Below are 12,978 nucleotides of genomic sequence, written 5' to 3'. Positions count from 1 at the left end.
GGGGGTGGGAGGGAATAAAGGTATCAGGTTACAGCATGCCTGAATGTTTCACTGTGTAAGGGGCTGAGAAGAGGCCTTTTTGCTCCCTGCCTGGCCAGCAAAGCTTGGCTGTTTATGTTCCCTCAGTCATACCTGAGGTTACCTTGGGAGGCTTCGGGCTGAAAGAGACACCCAGAAATATTGCCAGTGGGCAAAGCACCCCAGACTGCACAGAGCCCTAACACAGAGACCAGTGCTCGGGTGGTGGCAGCATTACCCCAGGCTTGCGGGTGTTCTCCAGGAAGGGGGCCAGCGAGCTGCAGGCTCTCCAGGGGATACTCCCAAAGCATGATTTTGGGCCTGGCACTGAGGTGGGTGGCTCTGCGTATAGTGCCCTCTACTGTGTTGCCACAACTTTATTATGAATTTCTATAACTATGAATAGTACTCTTCTCTAAACTCTCTGCAACTCCAGTGAGGGTTTGAAAACTCAAAGAGGCAATGAGCAACTTGAGCCTCATTATTATTATGAACTTGAAATCTACTGTTTGCTCCTTTTACTCTGGTATGAGCAGGTTCCAGGTATTTATGCTGCAGTCTTTGAAGCTGTTTAAAAACTGGTCTTATTCTCCTGTATCTAGTAACAGCACTAGAAAATAGCCCCTCAGATTCTGGCTTTCCTTCAGCCTGGTTACTGATAAAAAAGGGAAACGGTTTCTGTGGCTCTAACTAGAGTATGAGGCTAAATATGGTGAAGTAACTGCATGAGAGAGATCTATATCCATCTCTATCTACAGGTATATCTAGATAAAATACATATAAAATAAATAAAATTGCTATGAAGAATTCTATAGCCAGTTACATACCTGCATATCTTTTCCAACCATATCATAACAAATTATACTGGCTATTCTGTTTCAGATGCTGTACAACTCATGAATAAATGTTGCAACTGAAGATGTAAAGGTATGCCAAAGAGGCTTAGTGTGTGACACATTGTTCTGAACTATACATATATGGTGCACTGGTTTGTAAAAAACAAATACAAAAGTTTCATTTTTCCCTGGAGCCCCTCCCCCCAATCTTCAGGGAAACCACATTCCCTATTGTTCTTTGCAGATCTTTCACATTGCATGTGACTGGAACTATTTTGGAGTTCCATGTGAAACCACACATTATATAGTACCTTTCCTCAAAGCTTTTCAGCTTTTCAGCCACTCTGCAATAACATAGAAAGATGGACATCTTGTGCTGTGGGCTAAAGCTTATCCCGTTTTTTTTTTCCTAAGGGATTTTAGTCCTCAGGTTTCCTCAAGTGAAAAATTATATTGCCTACTATATTTTGCTCAGATGCTTGCTATACTCTTAGTAGCAAAAAACAGAATTAAAGGGGGAAAATGACATTTGCTGTACAGGTTTCCCTCACCAACCATGGTTTTCAGTATCCACACTTAACATTCTATATACCATTTTGGCTACCCCAGTATACAGTTTTCAGTAACTACGGTTTTCCATGGCCATGCATCAGCCCACCACCTGCCATTTCTCCCATAAGCTTTTTGTTTTGCCAACTATGGAACTTTCAGGAACATAACTTCAGCAGTTAGCAAGGGAAACCTGTATGCCTGACATTTGACCCTTCATTTTACTTCAGCTCATATGGTCCCTTGCTATTCTGGTTAACTCTGCACAACAGAAATCTAGAGTATAGCTTGCTTAAAAGAAAAGGATGGCATTTTTTCTTTCATTTAGGCTTACCACTTTAAAAGGGTATTTCTGAAAGGGATGTGTCAAAAATTTGAAAAATAATTAAATCAGCCCTAAGTACTAAAAATTAAAATGCATTTTGTTTGCTGCCCACATATAAATAAAACTGTTCTGAAAAAAGGCTTGGGAGTTGTGATAAAAGAAATACAAAGATGCCAACTATCAGATAACCCCTTAATGTTCTTAATCAGTCTCACTGAGAACTGATCACATCTTCTAGTGCAGGGTTATCCAAATAGCAGCTCCTGATGGATTAAACTATGGCTACCAAGTTCTTGGTTCAGGTTCTGCTCCCCATTGTTTTTTCCTGCTTCTGCCAGAATCCTCAGGCTCCCCCTTCTTCCTCCATTTTCCATTGCTTGTTCACAACTCTGGGGGTAGGACAGAGTGGCACAGCCTGTGGGGCTGAGTATGCCTATGACCAGAGGGCTTGCGGTTGGGGGTGCAGCCAGAGACCCTGCAGGTCTCCATACAGGTGTGGTACAGAGGAATCACCTGCTGCATGGTGGTTGGACGGGGGGGAGCGGAGAAAAGTAGAAAGGGGAGAAAGGGAGCTGCAAGGTGTGGCATGCCTGTGCATGGCATGCAGGACAACTCCATAGGGCAGCAAGTCTGTGCTGCAAGGATCCATGTGCAGCAGAAGAGGGACTTGCACAATGAGGCAGGGGCTCAAGAAGTGTGGGGAGGAAGGGCTCACACTGCACACTGGGAGCCCACATGGTAAAGCGGGAGGGTCACATGGTGTGCTGGGGACCCATGAAGTGCAGCAGGGAGGGCTCATGCAACACACTGGGGTTCCATGTGATGCAGCAGGGGGCTCACACAGCACATCAAGGGCTGTGAAGTGCAGTGCGATAGAACAGGGCTTTTGTGCCACAGCATGCAGGTCATGCAGTGCTCAGCCTCTGGGCATGCAGCCTGTGCAGTGCGTGACTGGAAGTCTTGTGGTACCCCACCCCTCAGAAGTTGGACAACCCTGTTGTAGTGGATGCAAGAATTAAAATTCCAAAGGCTTGGGAGGAAAGAGAAACTGAAAAAATTACTGACTGGTGTCAAAAAATTGAGAAGCTTTAGTAATGGAAACAGGGGTGTAGGTTCTCTTATCAAATTACTGTTCTACAGAATAGAAGGTAAAAAATGTATATTTAGAAATCTGGTGGAAGTTCTTAGAATTTGTTGGAAAAAGAAATCTTCTCTTGCCTCCAAACCTGGAAGTTTGAGAAACTTTTCTGAATACTAAAAGACAGTGCAATTTCTATGAGCTAATAGTTAAGAACAAATTTTAAATAAATTAGAAATCTAAAAGCAGAGATGGATAGAAGATAGTCCACCTTATGCAGAACCCTAACAAAAAGATCAAGATGAAACACGAAGCAGGTTCCATAAAATTAGGAAGAAACACAGAAGGTTCACAATTATTCTGTGATGTAAAGAGCACTTAACAGACTGAAAAGATAACTTAGGGCACTTGTAGAAGTTACATTTTTCACATGATGAGGGCCCAGAAGGCACTTTACAACTGTAACGTAACAAACTTTCATGGCTGCAAGAGTGCTTTTAAAATGTCCGATCGTGCAAAAATTTAGCCTTTGGGACAGAAGCACTCTAAGGCCAAGCTTAAATAATGAGGGTTAATTTCAGGGAGCCCCCCAGTCACTAGGCGTTCACAGCGGTGGGGAGGGAGGTGGGCTCTCTTCCCCCACACCTCCCCATGCAAGCATCGTGACAGTGGCAGAGACTGCCATGCCCAGAGCTGGGGTGGAGGGGCAGTAGCTGTCTGGTAGATTACCTGGAAGAATGCCCCCACCTGCTGGGCAGGGTTCATGCAGACAGGTTCTGAGCCTCCCACAAGAGCATTCAATTTACCCTGTGTAGTGCCTCCCTGACTAGCTGTTTGCACTTGTGTACACACCCACAGAAAGAATGCAAGGCTCTTCTATAAACACTGACATGGATTAAAGAAGCACTCTACATGGAAGATAAATATCTGTCTTTGTATACATCTTAGGGGACTGGATTCATCTCTAAAGGTTAATTTTTTTTTAGATAGCTAAGTTAAATACAAGCTATTTAGTACAATACTACACTACAGCAAAGATGTTTAATACAAATGACAAAACTACCTGAATATGCTACTCAGGGTAACAAGCTCCTTTAAACAAATGCTGTTAATCTTGACAAACAGCAATTAATAATTGTAAAAAGAAATTCAAGTGTTTGTATACAACAGTGACAGAACTAAAGTTAAAGTGCATATGTTGGTGCATTCATTGAGGAGATGTATTTGAGAAAATATACTGGCCCTGTTTTTACAGGTCATCTGTATTTCCAAAAAAAAGTTATTGCATTCCAAGGTGTAGAGGAACTTCTATGATACTCAGTGAGCATATATACATATGTAATCTGGTAACATCCAAAGTGCATCAGCCTCAAAACTATCTGAATATATGTACTTTTGTTTAACTGTCCATAAACATTATACACTGAGCAGTCTGGATCATGAGTTACACACTACAATGAAATCTTTTCCATATCACTAAATCAAAAGTATACTTTTGGCAGAAGTATATATTTTTATTTAATTTTGTGTTTAGAAAGTTTTTTGGGGGGGTTGGGTTTATTTTAAATAGCCTAAGAGAAGTGATGCCAATATGGGCACCCACACAAGGAGGTTCCAGGCAAAACCCCAAGTACTTTTTTTATACATTTCCAAGTAGAACTATTTTTTTATGGATGAATAAAAACACTCCATGGGTATTTGCAATATCTTTACTTTCAAACTAATGTTTAAGTTAAAATGATAAAAATGTATCAGTATCTTAGCTAAGGGAAAGCAAGGAAACTGCTACATTAACAAGGATTGCTCCCAGGAAGTTAGATTTTTCACAAGCCAATGAGGTACAGTTATGTGACTTCTATGAAGTAATTAAAGCTAAATTTAATATTACTGTAAATCTAGCCTATACTTAAGTACATGCATCTGTGTAATACTAGTTAACTTTCACTATGTATGCCAAATGGGAATTCACCCTCGTAAACTTTAATATAGTACTACACAAGACGGCCATGTTTCTCCATGGCTCAGTAGATTTACCTGTATCATTACCATGTGTAAAAATTCCTAGCAAATTACTGAATGAATACTTTTTCTGGAATACTGAAACACTGAAAAATGACCCCTCAAATTCATAAAAAGACTGTTCTGGATCATTATTAACATGGATATCATACCACCCAGGACAAATAAGCAGCAACCGTTTATATGAAGCATTTAAAGAGAAACATAAAAAAGAGACTTTCAAAGCGCTCTAAATCCTTCCTAAAAGAAGGTGCTCAGGCTAGATTAAATAAGAGACTTAAGTGCCTACAACTTAGATTCTGCAACACCTTTTAGGTGCCCTGGGACCCAAAACCTAGAGTTAGGCACCCCAGTACCCTATACAATAGATACTAAGGCTTAAACACCTCAAAAGGGAGAGCCAAAAGACCCACACACTAAGCAGGTGGGCACCCAGAACTAGCCAATATAAAGCACTAAGCACTGGGGTGTATCACAACTCTCAACTCCCACCATTCTTCCCCCACGCCCCAAAGAGAGTTGCCTGACTTAACACTTCCAGCAGATATCTCCATCCACACAGGACCCTAACCTCCAGCTCCTCTCCTGGGGGTAGGTGCCCACAAATGCCACGTCAAAGAACACAACAGGACTCCCAGAAAAAACCCTAGAAGCAAAGACAGGGACCCAGGACTCCACCCCCCTCTCAGGGAGACATGCTTTAGTGTCCATCCCCCAACCATTTTGGGTCTGGGTCATTGCAGGCATGTGGCTGCATTTCCAGAATCCAAAGTGAAGGTCTGTTTACCTGCTTATCTGTTCAATCCATAGGCTGTAGAACAAGGTGGGCCACCTGGGCCATGGCCCAACCAACTTTTAGCACATTAATTTATATAACCCACAAATGCACAATTGTTATTCCAGTTAAAGTTGTATAGCTATTTTTTTTAACTGCATAGCTAGCTAAATTAACGTGCTAAAAGTTGGTCAGGCCATGGCCCGGGTGGCCTACCCTGTTCCACGGCCTATGGTTCAATCTATGCAGTCTACACTAACCAGCAAAGATTGATTCATCCTCAGGCCCTTTGACTGTCTGTACTTAGCTCTTAAGACTAAAAACCTTCCGACTGTCCCACAACTTGCATAGCTGTGACTTGCCAGAGGGCTGGTGAGCAGAAGCCTAACTAGGAGCTTTAGCTATGAGCTACCACTAGAGAGCTGGTGAGCCAGGACAGGCTTCCAAAACAGGCTGTCTGTGACCATGAGAGAGAGAGGTTGTGGGGGCAGGAACATGCAGCTGGGAGGCGGAGGAATGGAATGGTGATGGAAGATTGGTGGCAAAGTGAAGGAAGTCAGTCACTGAAGGATAAAAAAGAAAGAAGTCATTAAAAATAATTTTAAAAGAAATAAAGAGGAAGTAAATTAAATAAGGTCTCTGGGGCGTGGTCAAGCGTCTCGGGATGGCTGGGAGCAGTGACGGAAGGTGCTTTAGGAGCTACAGCCCCTGCCCTGGGAAGGAAGTCACAGCTTATGGCAAGCTGATCTATCCCCCTACCTTGTTTCCCCACCCTCCCTACACCCCCCCACTCCCAGACCCATCCATGCCGTGACATGGCTAGCTTTGCTGACATATTCTGCAGACTGTTTGCATGAGGTTGCACACCTGGGAGTGGGAAGGTCATACCCCCCAGGGCAGGAGGGGGAGTTGGCTTGGTGTGCCCCCCCCCCCCAGCAACAGAGGGCAGGGGGGGGAGTTGGCTTGGTGTGCCCCCCCCCCCCAGCAACAGAGGTCAGGGGGTGGAAACCTTGTCCACACAGAACAGGAGGGTGAGAGAACACTGCATCCTGGGATGCTAGAGGACTGCAATTTGGGCACCTAATCTGTGGGGAAAGGCCACACATTAATGGAACATGAGCTGTATAACTCAGATCAGAGATAAACCCACCCTATGGCATAATTTTAAGCTACCTAAAGTGTGCTTAAAGCTATTTTCAGGTGTTAATTTGTGGATAATCCAAGAGTTAAGGAACTCCGAGCATAACAAGGCCCTGAGTGCCTTTCCGGATCAGTCACTTACCTACCTGAAGTCTGTGTGTGTTCCATTATACTTTTTTTGTTTTTGGATTTAGCATCTTGATATTCAATTTAGCTTAATACACAGGTAGCAAATGTCAGAAAAGTGACCAGTAAATTAAGCCTCTTCAGCACAGAAATCAGATTTTATTATAAAGATTCAGTAAATAAGCAGCATTTAAAGACAAACCCAGTAATTGCAAGAGGACTAGCTAAAGCAGACTAGGAAAATCAAAACTGAGACATGTTTACAGCAGTGACATACTTGTGGACTCTCCTGGATTAGATCACCTGAGACTCCAGCTGTGACTAATTGTACATCCTCCTGATGGCATTTTTACAATAATTTGTAAAGATGGGAGCCTCATTGAATTATACACAGACAACTGTAAGAGTACAGTGTGTTTTTGACAGCCAACACACCAAGTGGTACTGAAGTAGTAAATGATCATTTTAATTTAAACTGATCACTGACGCTCAGAAGTGCAATATACTTAAGAGGATTAAGTGAATACTTTTGGAAACATGCAATGTAATCTTGTTTGTTAATGAACTTTTGATATGCTGTGATGCAATGTCTAAATGTTTCAGTAATTTGAATAAATTAGAAACTATCTAGCAAATAATTAATTCAGTTATCTATTCCTTCATAATCTGTAAAATGTTAAGAAATATTTGTATTGTGACCTAAACCATCCTAATCAGAGAGAAAGTGTATGTACAAACACTGCCTAAGTGAACAAGTATTATTAATAAAACTTTTCTGGTTCTACTTCTCATTTTACAGTTTTTCTTACTGGTAATTCTCCATCTAGTTAACTTACAATAACTTAGGGAATATGTACGTAAATCTTCAAAACACTCAAAAAACCCCATCAAGGAAGCTGTGCTTAAGCAAGGATCACAGAATTGACCATTATCTCTTCTAGCAACCTGTAATTGATGGGTGCCTATATATGATAAATGAAGCTGCTCCAAAGCACTGGAATTGTAGCACATGGGAGCAAACTCAGTTAATCGAGTCTGCTGGAATGTGGCAATTGCTGCATTCCAGCAGCCTCCTGCATCTTCTGCATCAGCGTCTCTGTGCTTAAAAATGGTGGCTGGGCCATTTGAACTAAAGCTTGTTCAAGAATCCCAGGGTCCCTGTGGTTAGGATGTGTCGAGTGCCTTGCTCTGCAGCTCCCTGGAAGCTGCATGGCAAGACAGTCAACCTGGCCGGACACAGGGAGTCCTGCCTCTGTACAACCCAGCTCTATGCAACCCAGCACCCTGACCCAGTTGATGAGCTCTCCTTGACTTGCCAGCCTGACAGTTTGGGGGGGGGGGCACACCAAGCCAACTTCCCCCTCCTGCCCTGAGGGTGTGACTTCTGTACCCCATTCACAGCTGCACCACATGGCTGTCAGCCTGCCATCATGCTCCCATGGCTGTCAGTTAAACTCAGCCATGCAGATAGCATGACTGTAGAGCAGAGACCCTGCCACACATTCAGTTTAAGGTGCATTGGAAATCAGCCACACAAATATTATAAATATTGTGTAGAGTTATTTTGTGGCTGGTTTCCCATTCTGTTGTGCCATTAAGTTGCCTAAACACAAGTCTGGGTTATTATTTAAGATGCAATTGACAAGTTAATAGCATCTTAAACGCAACATCTACCAGGGGCCATAAAAGCAAACTGCCATCATTGCATGCTCTTCAGGATACCCTCAACATAAAAGGCAATTTCTTTCAGTTATCTTTTCAACACGGGAAAGCCATGAAAAATGTTGTATTGCATGAAATGGAGTAATATTGTACTGCCAGCCATAAAATGCATATTGCTCTTATAAGCATCCACAAGTCAGATTAAGTGAGAAAGTTGTTTAACCTCTGAAAATATGTATTGATGTAAAAAACAGACTGTTGTTTACTGTGTGATTTAATGCTAGTTAAAAAGTGCATTGCAAGTTGTACACAAAAGAATAAAAAATTCTTAATTAAAACCCATATTCCAGGTCAGATCTACCACTTCTGTCAGCTTAGCTATACTGATCATAAAAGAACTGCATTAATGTAAGAGGGTTAAGGATCTAGCCCACCAACTTTAACTTGCCTTATTATTGTACATTTTTTTTTCTGCCTCCGGGAACACTGACGTCTTTCTGATCTTACTATTGTCTACAAAGTGGTCTTTTTTTTATTGTTTGTCTGGGAGGGGGTGGGGTTTAAGCAATATTATTTCTACCACACTACTTATAATCAGGAAGTAAAAAATAAATTACAATAACACTAGTGGGTGAAAAGAATATAGTTTTTAAGCTAACTAATATTATTTACTAAAATTAAAATATGTTATCAAAGCTTAATTAAAATATTCCAACTTGGCTATGGCAGAAACGCTGGCTGAAGGGCAATGAAGGATAATGAAAAAGTGGCGCCGTATTAACTTGGGAGGAAAGAGTAGAGGAATTGGTGCCTAATCTTATGCAATACCTTTGTTTAAAATTATCTTAAAAAGGATTAAACACAGACATTCAGAATACATGAAATTGAGAAGATTTGCAAGCATTAGGCAACTCTTTCCTCACCCCCACACCCAAATGAAAATAGAGAAATCTGGAAAACAATTATGCTGAAAGACAAAGGTGACAGGACAAAGATAAACAGAAATTTCCAGTTAACAAAACAAAATTTCCAGTTAACATAACAAAACAACAATGCAATTTGGAACTGCATATTCACAAGCATTAGAGCAGAAGATAACAATCTTTCTGTATATACCTTTGCTATATTTAATTCAGTTACTGAATAACACTAGAAATATTTGAAGGGTGTGAACACTAAGGAGGGCAAGTAAGTATTTAGAAACATGGAAGAGATGCAAATAGGGATAATAAAACAACATTAAGAAAGGGGTAAATATCAAGACTTTTATTAGTGAGACCTAATACTGTTGAACCTTTTAACAGCCTGTAACACTGGAAAAATTACTGTAGTTTTTTTCAAAAGAGCTACGTGATTGACAGAGTCCCACCTAATACCCACCTTCACTTAACTGTAGTGATTAGATCAGTGGTTCTCAACCTTTTTAACCTCAAGACAGCCCTCATTACCAGCAAAGCAGACCTCAGAAAATGTAAACTACAGTATTATTTTTCACTTGATTTGACTACAGAAAGAGTAATTCTCCTGTTGCCAAGAACTCAGAAAGACCACAACAGGTCAGAATGTTTTTAAACACTATGGGCTGCCTATACACATGCTTCATGCTTGGGTGGGGGAGGGAATAGGGGAGTGCTTTTTAATTAAAGTCATTCCTGGGCAGCCACTCTAATTCAAAAGGCTCACCATCACATGTATTAAGCCCCTGTATGTTTCAAAATGGCTTCATCTAAAGCGTATTCGATGAAGTTTAGATGAAGGGCCCCCAAAGCCATTCTGAAACGTGCAAAGGCTTAATGCACATGACGGTGAGGCAATGCATAGTAATTGAGCCTGCTCTGACATGTTCTAATTAGGACATGAACATGCATGTCTACAGGCATCCATGGATTCTTACTGAAATCTCTGGATTTATCATGGTTGCATGCCTAACAGTACCTGGCACCTCAAAAGGATGTCAAGGCACCACAAGGGGCTGTGGAACCCTGGTTGAGAATCACTGGTTTATGCATTCAAGACCCAAGCATCTGGCAAAATTATATATATATATATATACCCCCAAAATAAAGTGATAGGGGGACTTGTGAACCTGGAAAGTAAACAATCTGTCCCTGCTTTGTACAAGTACACCAACAGCAATGGAAATAAACTCTATTTAGACCTAAGGGTACACAATCTTTCTTTCAGGAAGATGGATGCAGAGCTGTCTGCTTTATATTAGTCTCTGGCAAACAAGGGTGACCTGCCATTTTATAAATTTCAAAATAAGTTTTTGAAACACCAATGATAAGAAACAGAAATGAATAGACATATGATAATTGCAGCTTAAATTCTATTCTCTCTAAAACCAATTATAACACACAAGCAGGTTGATTTATTAAAACACTTGTGCAAATGCCTCAGGGTTAGCCAACTGGACTCAATTCTAATCCTAATCTTTTGATCTGATTTCAGTCCTTTCCCAATAATCCTAGAGTTACATTTGCCAAGACGGTGCAGTGAATACTGTTTAATAAGAGAAACACTACAGAAGTCACTCAACTCTTTTTATTTAGATGGCTCTTACGCATGACAATATCTGTACAAGTCAATGATATGGATATCCAATAAACAAAATAAATTTTACTGTATGCAAGTATAACTGCCATTAGGAAAGGATGCCTCTAAGAATGTGAGGTTAAAGAGAGAGAGAGAGATTGTGCATTATCTAAAGATTTTACATTATCTTTTACTTCCGTAAGTGATGTAGTTCAAAATGAGTACCAGTATTAACATGCGGATTATATCAGAGACTGAGAAAAGCCTGCCATTTAAACTGTCATTTGTGTCTATATGTACAGCATAAGCATCCATACAATTTGCACAGTCAGAACGACAGTTGCAGCACATAGCTTTAGACAGCTACAGAAATGTTATGTTTTCCAGTTAGAGAAGTATTTGGTTTTGACCATATCCTTCTCCTCCAGCAGAACTAAAGCAGGTTGGCAGCAGTTACTGAGTTAGTCATCTAGTGTCATGTCTAAGTGAAATATGGTTCTCAGATAAGTGAATGTGGAAAGCTAGGTTTCGTTTAGCTGAAAGGAAGAAGCATAAAAAAAATACGGGATTTCATACTGCAACAACTATTACATCAAATGTGTGGAATCAGTAAAAATACAGAACCAATCTTCCAGTGATGGTATTCTGTAGCTAGTATCATCTTACAAATTAAGTTGGCTCCATACTTTATAGCAAGCCTATCTTTCTGTTTTCTATAAGTGATATACGGTATTGTAATTTCTCTTTTGAATGTTTTTAAAGAAAGCAAAAAGCAAAAAAATCCTGGCATCCTTTGAAGGAATCAGGACTCGTGTTAGAAGTGATATCTTTTATTAGATCAATTAGATTTTTGCAAAAAAAATTCTTTAAAATTGCAAGCTTTCAGACACAAACACCCTCTTTTGCAAAAATTTAGTTGATCTAATAAAAGATATCACCTCTACCACAAGTCCTGATTCCTTTTGCCTCTAGACCAATACGGCTACAACCTGGATACCTGATGCATGGATGATATTGAATTTTAGCCGATTTTTTAAAAGAAATCTTCATAATTTTACAAGGAGGAAGCATATTAGACCACCTGAAACCTGAGACCCTGCTCCTGCCTTTGTTTGAAGTAATTTGCATCACCACAGAGCCTCATCGGTCATCACAGAGCTCAGAGACACCTTGACACATAAGAAGTGACTTCCCAGAAGAACATTTCATCTATCTACTCCTCTGTGAAATATGAAACACCATAACCAAAAGGAAATATGACTACATCCTGCTTACCACCAAACAACTTTGAGATAAACAGACTATTCCAACTTTTCTCTGAGGCTAATCTGGATCAGTTAATTTTATATGCAAACAGGAGATTATACCGCACCTTCAAGCCTCCTATGAAAGCTGAACTTTCTTTTCTATCCAGGAGAGCTTTTACAATCTTTTCTCCTGTGCCTGAACAAGGGTGTTTGTGCCAAACCACTTGCAATTAAAAATTTTTTTTTGCAAAACTTGAGTTGGGCTAATAAAAGATATCACCTCTACCATAAGTCCCGATTCCTTTTGCCTCTAGACCAATATGGCCCTGGCCTGGATCCCTGGCATCCTTTGAAGATTTTGTGTTATATATACAGATTAGCAAATAAAAAACCAACAGATTCTACATAAGCAAAACACATCATTACTCTCATTGCACCTAACCCAGACTCTAAAAAGGTTGGCTCCCTCCCAAATATCTGCCAGACCTTTATTGTTAGTGACAAGACCCCAAAGTACAGCCTCCTCTTATCTAGATCAGGAGTCAACAACCTATAGCCCACAGGCTGGATCCAGCCCACAAAACCTGAGATGTTGGCAGCAATTCAGTGGCAGGAGACATCAGCAACAGGTCAGCACTGCAGATAAGGCAAGGGGAAGGAAGCATTAG

The sequence above is a fragment of the Gavialis gangeticus genome, unplaced genomic scaffold (assembly GCF_001723915.1).
Source record: "Gavialis gangeticus isolate Ggan-Ray unplaced genomic scaffold, GavGan_comp1, whole genome shotgun sequence".
In the NCBI taxonomy this organism is placed as follows: Eukaryota; Metazoa; Chordata; order Crocodylia; family Gavialidae; genus Gavialis; species Gavialis gangeticus.
Note: the sequence above shows the minus strand (reverse complement) of the source record.